This window comes from Physeter macrocephalus, chromosome 21, assembly GCF_002837175.3.
Source record: "Physeter macrocephalus isolate SW-GA chromosome 21, ASM283717v5, whole genome shotgun sequence".
NCBI lineage: Eukaryota > Metazoa > Chordata > Mammalia > Artiodactyla > Physeteridae > Physeter > Physeter macrocephalus.
The window spans coordinates 72,330,278-72,340,934 of NC_041234.1; the positions used below are offsets into that span (position 1 = coordinate 72,330,278).

Sequence of the window (10,657 nt, forward strand, 5' to 3'; positions counted from 1 at the left end):
CTGGTAATGAAATATCATTTTTATAATTTTGTATTAAATGTGTTTGCTTGGTAAGTGGGCACAGCACATCTTGTGCTCTCTAGTGGATATTCCCAGAAGTGCTGGGAGGGGATTATGCCATAGAGAAGTGACACAGTGATCTGGAGACATAATGTTAATGATAAGAAATGGCTAGGAGATAAAAAGATACCAAAGGCCTCTGCAAAGAGGTTTCGGGTTTCGCCCCTGCCAGCAGGCTCCGCCCCGCAGGTGCTGTACGCACCTGGTATAAACTTGCAAGCTGAACGCCACACAGAAAGTCCTAACAGGGCAGGCCGGGCAGCATTCTGGGGACTGTAACACTGGATTGGGAAGCGAGTCTGCGGGAGTCTCGTCCAGGGCTGGCGGCGTCCAGCCACCCTGGAGGCTCGCTGGCCGGAGGTCCTGGGCGGCACCGGCAGTGGCACCTGGGCTCAGCACACATCATTCAGGGCTTTGCGGGCAAACTCGCGCAGGACTAAGGGTGCCCGATGTACATCAGAGTTGTAGTATTTCAGCTGCATCTGTTCCACCTGCTTCTGCGTCAGCTGCTGCACGGGCTCCAGGAAGTTGGTGCTTGGATTTTTGCTGCACAGTATGAAGCCAATTTGGCAGCTGGGGTAGGTGGGGATGGTGCAGTAAGCGTAGCCCACCACCGGGAAGAGTGATTTGCAGAACTGCCGCATCACCTTGATGAGGTCCAGGTGCAGCCACTGACACTCGCCCTGGCAGCAGAGGATGCCACCCTCCTTCAGGGCCATCTTCATGAGCTGGTAACAGGAATCCTTGAACAGACTCTCAACAGGGCCCAGGGGGTCTGAGGAGTCAGTGATAATGCCATCGAAAGCATCCTGGTTCTGTTTCATGAACTCAAAACCATTATCCACACGTAGGATGAGCTTTGAGCTCGAGTAGCCAACGGCCATGCCTGGCAGGAACTTCTTGGAGACTTGAACGACATCCTCGTCGATCTCGCACTGGACCACGGACTCCACGGAGGAATGCTTCACCACCTGCCGCAGGACACCCCCATCCCCGCCCCCGGCGATCAGCACCTTGTGTGGATTGGGGTGGCTGCAGAGGGGCAAGCTGGCTATCATCTCCTGGTAGGAGAGCTCGTCCCTCTCTGTGCACTGGATGACATCATCCAACACCAGACGTTGCCGTAGCTCTTACTGCGGAAGACAAGGATATCCTAGTACCGCGAGCGCTGATGGTGTAGCAGCTGCTCCGCCTGCAGCGACAGGGCCTGGCCGGGCCATGGGCTTGCACGTCTAACGGAACCAGATGGCGGCGGGGCCGTCGGGGCCGGGCTCCATGGCTGGCAGGCCGGCGGGCGGGCGGACTCGAGGCCGGGGGAGCGGGATTCCGGCCCGGGACTGCAGGCAGCGCGGAGCCGCAGCACAACGGGACCAGGCCCACCGAGCGCCCGCGCCTCGCCCTAACTCCGCCCGCGCCCTACCACCACCGGCGAGGCGGAGCCTGCTGGCAGGGGCGAAACCCGAAACCTCTTTGCAGAGGCCTTTGGTATCTTTTTATCTCCTAGCCATTTCTTATCATTAACATTATGTCTCCAGATCACTGTGTCACTTCTCTATGGCATAATCCCCTCCCAGCACTTCTGGGAATATCCACTAGAGAGCACAAGATGTGCTGTGCCCACTTACCAAGCAAACACATTTAATACAAAATTATAAAAATGATATTTCATTACCAGAAAATATGCGTGTCCTAGAATAAAATTAGTTTTCACTATGAAAGTGGAAAGCCTTGTGAACTTCCGTTCCCCACTGCACAGCTTGACAAACTCATAGCCAATGTCACGAAGACCAAATAGACCCAGGCCCATTTTGACCTGGACGGAGGAGTTTGCCAGGATTTGGGACTCTCAGTGTTAAAACTGGGGAAGTCTCCGGCAAACCAGTGGGTTTGATCACCTGAAGACCAACTAAAAGTACTGGATAGCGCTACTGTCAAGAAAATCAAAGCCTCTTATCTGCTTTCTGCTGGAATGTACCTTTCTCATTAAACTTGAAGTCACTGATGATTTCCTCTCTTACTATATAACATTGCTTCCTACCTGGTGCTACCACCTTCTCCACAAAGACAAAATTCTGTGTCCTCTAGTTTTCTTGTTATTGTGGTTGCTGTTTTGACAAAAAGATACGAATTTCTTTTGAAATGTCACCTTAAAGACTCTCATGATAGTTTCTGGCATCATGGGTACCATAATTCCATTTCCCCCTTCATCTCACCAATGAAAGTAGCTTGGGTTTTGCTGACTACCTCATGACACTTGCACGCGCATTACATTTATCTTGCCATCACAATAACAGATATTGTTCCCATTTCCTGATGAGAAAATAGAGGCTAAGTGGAATCAGGTGACTGGCGTTGGTTGTAGAACTAGTCACAGGATAAGCCTACTCCGTATCATGGCCTTGGCTTTCCATATTAATAATGACTCTCCTTTTTCTAGACTATCTGACAAATATACCTAACACCTATAATCACAGAAGAAATGTGACCTAAATCTTGTAGATTAAAAGACCTACTGGAAAATATTTTCTCAGCCCTGTCTTGTGTGTAGCTTAGATAGCTTCATGGTTGACTTTTCTAATTACTCTCATGAGACCATAAAATCCAGCTCTCTGACAGAATGCTATTGAGTTGCTTTCCTTTATTTTTACCTTGAATATGCTGTTTGTGTTTTAAATGTTCATGGCAAACATTACTCAGGCCGTATATTCCCATAATATTTCAAAAGAAAACCATATTCAGGAGCCTGAAAAATGAGGCGGGGAGAAATAGGAGTCCTGAATTTTCATTTTACTCAAAGTACCCCTGATCAAAGATTGAATTTCAGGACACCAGACCAAATAATTTTTCTTCAAAATTGAAGATAAAATCCTCTTTATTTTATTTTTCCTATTTGCCATGCAAGGAAAAAAAAATACGTGACAGTAATCCATAATTCACTTTATTGGAAGAAATTTCTTGGGAATCATATTCTAGAAACGGCTATAGTCTGGCAATTCTAGAATCTATAATAAAGAAGTCATTTCAAAGGAATTTTCCAAATAAAACCTTTTCACTTTGAAAAATGGCTCTGCTTTAGTCAAATTCACACAATGAAGGGAAAATAAAAGCCTAAAGTTAATTCTGTAAGAGTATAGGAATACATGCAAGCTTTGATACAAATTAATGGCATGGAATCAAAACACAAACTTGAACAGTTTATTGGGCAGAATATCTGCAAAGTTAAAATATACACAGAGGCAGTAGTTATGAATGTGAAGAAAAATATCAAAACAAAGATCACTGAAAGACAGACTTATAGTTCAGCTTTAACTGCCTACAGGGAAGTTTTTATTTGAATTTCAGTTCATCCTAGACGATTCCAAAATGGGAGTTCACTGAACCCTAACTCACAAAGAGAACTGACAGCCAGTCAGGTACATTTCACTCCAGTCAGTTAGAGCTGATGTTGCCTTCATGGATTTATGGTACTCCCAGGGATCTATCTGTCTATCTATACAGCTCACCCCAACTGTAGGGAAATGAGTATAAACAATATAGACTTCCAATCTACAGGTATAATGTATAAATGATTAACAACCTTACCCTCAATTTTATTTCTTATATTGTAATACTTGTGTGGCTCAGATTTACATAACAGAACTATACAACGTTTGTTGTAAGAAACATGCATGTCCCTAACAATTCTCGTAATGTGCCTCTTTATTTAACACTGTTGCTTTAAGATTTACAAACTATATGTGGTTCAAACTAGTATCCTATTAAACTGTAACTTTAAAAGTACAAAACATAACTTACCATAATTTATAAATCAATGATTACCATTTGTATGGACAGTGCTTGGTAAACTGAATAAGATAAATAGGTGTTTAAACATCTACCTTTACACCTCTGGTACTTTATGATCAGTTTAGGAGGGAATGATATCACAATCACTTGTGAAATAGTGTCATCAAATCATTAAAGCCATCAGGTTCTAACATTCCCAGAAAAATGGCCTTATTAAAATAGACTGATGAACTATATTGTATCATGAACCTGGGTAGCCCCATTCTACATTTAATTTAACATATCCAAAAATATCATAGAGCTGAAAAGACATTCAAATGAAATAAATATATACTTTCCATTTGATTATTATAGTAATCTATCACATTGAGATAATGCAGTGTGTCCTATCAAAGCAAGGTTCCTGCTATACTTCAAAGACTATAGCTGAGACAGTAAAATACCCTTCATGTTTCACATGTATTTCCTATCATCCACTAGGAACATCTATTTTTATAGGTTTACTTATATCTTTGGGGTAGAAGAGATCAAAGTGGTATTATTAAAGTTGTAAGATTGCAAGAAAAGATTTGATGATTTTAGCACAGTATTGAGACCTATTTATTGGTTCTTTTAAAAATTATATCTCTTCAACTGTTAATGATGCATACTGAACTATTTATGGATGAAATATGATGAATTTGCTTTAAAATATTCCAGGACAAAAAAAAAATGGGTGGGATAGATGAAACAAGATTGGAATGGTGTTAATAATCATGTAAATTAGGTGATAGTTACATGGAATTGATTATATTATTCTACTTTTGTGTGTATGTGGAAATTTCTGTAATAAAATTTTTTTAATTATTATTATAATTCATCCTATCTTCATGGGACTTAACTCTAGTAAGTGTGATTTAGTGATGTATATGAACTTTATGTAAAAACACCATGTTTTATTCTTTTCTAAATCCAAACATGAAAAAAACTGACCTGTAAATGATATTCTACCACAAATACAGAACTGCTGAAAGTGTAAAATCAGCAAGATTTTGTGAGACCGATTCCTGAAGTGATTTAACTGATGCCTTTATGTCTCAAAAGTAGTAGGAGAAACAAAGGATCAAATTTAGGCATAGGTTCCCTGACATGAATCAATCAACTATTTAGTTAGACACACACTAGAGGCTGTAAAACATACAATAAAATAGACAAGACATTGCCCCACCTGTCAAAAAGTTTCCAGATCAGCAGAAGAGACAACATTAGCACACACCAAACAGCAGATAGTTGAAAGCTGAAATGCATGGTCCAAGTAGTAATTATAAAGGAATTTATCAAAAGGAGAGTTTTGTGAAAGTCCCACATAAAAGATCAGAATTGAAACGGTTGTTTTAAAATGGGTAACATTTGGGGAAGCAGGATAAGGTATTATGTTGCATGTAGAGAGTTCAACACAAGTGAAAACATTAAAAGTCAGCATGGTATGTAGATATTAAAGAGAGCATGAACCCTAGAGCAAGGGACACATGTAAAGGAATAATAATAATGACAACAGTAATAATAATAATAGCAGACATTCTGTGCAAGGCACTATTAATAATACCCCAATTTTGCAAATGAGGGAACAGGCACAGAGAGATTAGGAAATGTGCCCGAGGTCATAGAGTTTATGTAATGATGGAGCAAGGTTTTGAACCCAGTCTAGTTTCAGGATACATGCGCTGACTCCCATGGCATACTACTCAGTAGGAAATAGGACTTGATAGGTAGTTTGGGAGCAGATAATAAAAGTCAGACAGAGGACTTTCCAATTGATGCTAACCATATTGGTGCCTGACAGCCAAATAACATGGGGACAGAATTGTGGCTGCACCATCCATTCATAGAGCTCATTTCTGATCCTAAAGCTGACTTCTCTCCCATCTTCACTTCAAATAACCACTACTTTTATGGACTATCCAAAATTGTTCGGCCTAGAAGTTGAGAGCTAACTTTTGCTCTCTCGAGTCAAAGAATCATAAAAATGTGGCACTAAGTTTAAGCAACTTGGCTGAAAGCACATAACTTTGTGTTGGATCAAAGAACTAAAAATCCAAAGACTCTTGGTCTGAACCCCAGACTTCACATACAAATGTACACTTCTTCTCTCAGAACTATAATTCCATAGACTGAAACTAGAAGTGCATGTAACTGGATCCCAGCCATTTGTCTCGCATCTAATGACACAATTTGGAAACTATTACACCATAATTCACAGCCTGTTGTGCGCTTTTTTTGCACATCAAGCACATAAAAATAAATAGTGCAAATATTTCTCATAATTCTTTCCATTATTATTAAGCTCAATATACAAACCCCACTGTTTAACACTTGGAATAGATCCTGGGACCCAGAATAAAGGTATAGAATCTAAGATTATGATTATTAATAGTCTCCTCTCCTCATACTTTTCCTGTTGCCTCTCTGCCCTTGACACCTGACTTGTTCTCAGACCTGTTGACTGAATTATGATTTTCACTCCTTTATTATCTGTGAGAAGTATTAAGTTATCTTACCAAATCTCCCCACCTTTAAGTCCAGAATTAACTCTTGAGGAGTAGAAAGCTTTTACATTGTCATATAGGAATGACTTTCCTGAACTCAGGTCACCAACCATGTTGGTTGGCCCCAGACTTTCCTGGTTTGGGCACCGAAAGTCCTGCATTCAACGAAAAGCCCTCTGTCCCAGGCAAACCAGAACAGCTGGTCACCCTAGTGTCTGGCACACTGTCTAAAATGTTAGAAAAAGCAGGTGGGCCTGTCTCCATAGAGCTATTTGTGTATCTATGAGTTGTTTGATGAAACAAAAGGAATATGTGCAGGTAAAAAAAAAAAAAAAAGAATAAAAAGTGAAACGCTCCCTCAGCCTTCTGGAGAGACATGTAATCCTAGCATGAGAACTCCTGCCACTTGGAAGAGAAGTGAGCCTTTTTCCTAAACCTGGTATGATCTGTTGATAATCAGCTACAAGAAAGGTAAAAACACTTCCTAGTAACTCTTCAAGTTGCAGTAATGCTGCTAACGTGCTGTGCTGGGGAAGTAGGATACCAATTTACCTGAAAATCGAACTAGCTCTTAATTAAAACTAATCATACAACACAGAATTTCTACATTGTAGTACACTGGCCCATGACCCAGTTTTCAGGAACTATAACAGTTTAGAAATGTTTCCTTCTATTGCAGCCGAAAACCCAGTATTAGCATTCAAGCAAAATGACTCACATTTATTATTAAGGTATTCTCTGTGAAAGTCACAATTTTACTGAAAGCAAAGCAGGGCAAAAAGAGGAAGCTGGTATTTGAGTAAAACACCTTCTCCTTAGATCCTTACTGAGTGTGGTCATGGCTTCTCAACACACACTCTAGTCTCAAAAATGCTTGAGAAAGGATCTGCGAGTAAGAGTTCCCCTTCAGAAAACTTTAAGGAACCATTTTCCCCTCTTATAGACACTATGTTTGTGGGACAGCCAGGGATGAAATGAATTTTATGTTAAAAACATCCAAAGATGTTTTGAAGACACTTCTCTCTTCTTCGAAGAGAAGTTGTTTGGAGGACCTAATGATACACAGGAAATGTATTTTAAAATTACATCTCATTTACAAAATATGATATGTGATTAATTATGAATTCTCTTAAGATGTTCCCCCACCCCACCAAATAGTTTGAATGAGTCTAATGAAAATAAAAATCATGCCAGTCAGAACTGGATTTTATATTGGAATTAATTATTTTATTTGCTCACTATAATACAGGGAAGATGACAAGAGAAGTTAGTATATTTATAAAGAAAACCAAGCGGAGGTAGTACATTTTATCATTACAGAACTTTCCTATAGAGCGAGCACATTTGAGATTAAAAACTTAAATTATACATCACACTTTTGTAAATGCAGAGCAGAACAGAAAACCTGGTTACTTTCAGATTTGTATGTCAAAATGGAGAGTTGATGTGTATTGTTGAGGTTTTGTGAGAGGCCTTAAGCTTAGAGGGCTGAGGTGATGGATAATTTTCTTAAGGGTATACAGAAAATCAACTGCTATACACATTCCCTTGCAAAATTTCACTACAGATATACTGAGAATAGCAGTTGAAAAAAAAAAAAACCAAGCAAACAAACAACCAGAACAGCTAGGAAACAAAAAAGTGGAGGGGGTGTTGTCGGGGGAAGAGTTACTTTGTTTTTGATGAGTTGGTATTTTCATGTATTTGACAATGAAAGCTATTACTAATAGAACTTAATGTTCCCTTCTTGCACCCTGTGTGCAGAGGGCAGTACTGCTAGATAAGGCAGTATCCTCCATGGGGGAATCTGCCCTGTGGCCCTTCAAGGACAACAGAATCAGGAAAAGAACTTATTGTGCTCGCAATAGCAAGATAAAGGAAGGCTAGTACATCCAGAAGCTGCTGGATATATGGCCTGGCTTTGTTGTTTTCAGTATGTCATATCACCAGTTTTGTTTTCCTTGCATGTGTCTTTAACACTGACTTGAAAGTTAGGGACCTGGGTTTTAAGTCTTGACTCTGACACTAACCGGCTATCTAATCTCAGGCAAGCCGTTTCACCTCTCAGAGCCTTGGAGAAGAATAGTCACCAGATGACCCCTATGGGCATCATTCAGTGACTTAAAGTCAAAGTCAAAAGTGAAGGCAATTTTTTGAACAATGTTATCTTAGATCAAATCACCCCAACTGTTCCGAGGTATACTGAGAGGCCGTATAGAAAAGTATTTATTCATGTGGCTGTAGAACCAAACTGTCCAGATCCACACCCTTCTTCTTATTACCTGTGTGATCTGTAGCAAATTTCTTCTCTGTGCACCCAGCTCCTGATCTATAAAAACAATAATGATAATAGAACCTAGCCCACAGGGTTATTACGAGGATTCACTGAAATAAGTCATATACAACCCTGAGAGCACTGCCTGTTTTACTTCTAATACAGTCAGGAAGAATTACTGAATTAATTAAGCTAGCTCCTCTCCAGTAGAAGATGAGTTCAAGGGCACACATGAACCAGTGAGGCTTTTTTATTTTTTTAACTTCTTTATTGGAGTACAATTGCTTTACAACTGTGTTTTAGTTTCTGCTGTATCACAAAGTGAACCAGCTATACATATACATATATCTCCATATCCCCCCACTCTTGCATCTCCCTCCCACCCTCCCTAACCCACCCCTCTAGGTGGTAACAAAGCACCAAGTTGATCTCCCTGTGCCATGTGGCTGCTTCCCACTAGCTATCTATTTTACATTTGGTAGTATATATATATGTCCATGCCATTCTCTCACTTCGTCCAAGCTTACCCTTCTCCCTTCCTGTGTCCTCAAGTCCATTCTCTACTTCAGCATCTTTATTGCTGTCCTGCCCCTAGGTTCGTCAAAACCATTTGTTTTTTTGGCTTTTTTTTAGATTCCATATATATGTGTTATCATACGGTATTTGTTTTTCTCTTTTTGACTTGACACTCTATGACAGACTCTGTGTTCATCCACCTCACTACAAATAACTCAATTCCGTTTCTTTTTATGGCTGAGTAATATTCCATTGTATATAGATGCCACATCTTCTTTATCCAGTCATCTGTCAGTGGACACTTAGGTTGCTTCCATGTCCTGGCTATTGTAAATAGTGCTACAATGAATATTGTGGTACATGACTCTTTTTGAAATTATGGTTTTCTCAGGGTATATACGCAGTAGTGGGATTGCTGGGTCGTATGATATTTCTATTTTTAGTTTTTTAAGGAACCTCCATACTGTTCTCCATAGTGGCTGTATCAATTTACATTCCCACCAACAGTGCAAGAGGGTTCCCTTTTCTCCACACCCTCTCCACCATTTATTGTTGTAGACTTTTTGATGATGGCCATTCTGACCTGTGTGAGGTGATACCTCACTGTAGTTTTGATTTGCATTTCTCTAATGATTAGTGATGTTGAGCATCCTTTCATGTGTTTATTGGCAATCTGTATATCTCCTTTGGAGAAATGTCTGTTTAGGTCTTCTGCCCATTTTTGGATTGGGTTGTTTGTTTCTTTGATATTGGGCTGCATGAGCTGCTTGTATATTTTGGAGATTAATCCTTTGTCAGTTGCTTCATTTGCAAATATTTTCTCCCATTCTGATGGTTGTCTTTTCGTCTTGTTTATGGTTTCCCTTGCTGTGCAAAACCTTTTAAGTTGCATCAGGTCCCATTTCTCTATTTTTGTTTTTACTTCCATTTCTCTAGGATGTGGGTCAAAAAGGATCTTACTGTGATTTATGTCATAGAGTGTTCTGCCTATGTTTTCCTCTAAGAGGTTTATATTGTCTGGCATTACATTTAGGTCTTTAATCCATTTTGAGTTTATTTTTGTGTATGGTGTTAGGAAGTGTTCTAATTTCACGCTTTAACATGTAGCTGTCCAGTTTTGCCAGCACCACTTATTTAAGAGGCTGTCTTTTCTCCATTGTATATTCTTGCCTCCTTTATCAAAGATAAGGTGACCATATGTGCGTGGGTTTATCTCTGGCTTTCTATCCTGTTCATTGATTTATATTTCTGTTTTTGTGCCAGTATCATACTGTCTTGATTACTGTAGCTTTGTAGTATAGTCTGAAGTCAGGGAGCCTGATTCCTCCAGCTCCGTTTTTCTTTCTGAAGAGTGCTTTGGCTATTCGGGGTCTTTTGTGGTTCCACACAAATTGTGAAACTTTTTGCTCTAGTTCCATGAAAAATGCCATTGGTAGTTGATAGGGATTGCATTGAACCTGTAGATTGCTTTGGGTACTATAGTCATTTTCACAAT

The 10,657-nt window shown here is 40.0% G+C and overlaps 1 pseudogene; it reads right to left on the reverse strand.

Annotated features, from left to right (window-relative positions):
- Positions 1-452: 452 nt before the first annotated feature.
- Positions 453-1,337, reverse strand: LOC102996432 (spermidine synthase-like; annotated as a pseudogene).
- Between the last annotated feature and the right edge of the window lie 9,320 nt (positions 1,338-10,657).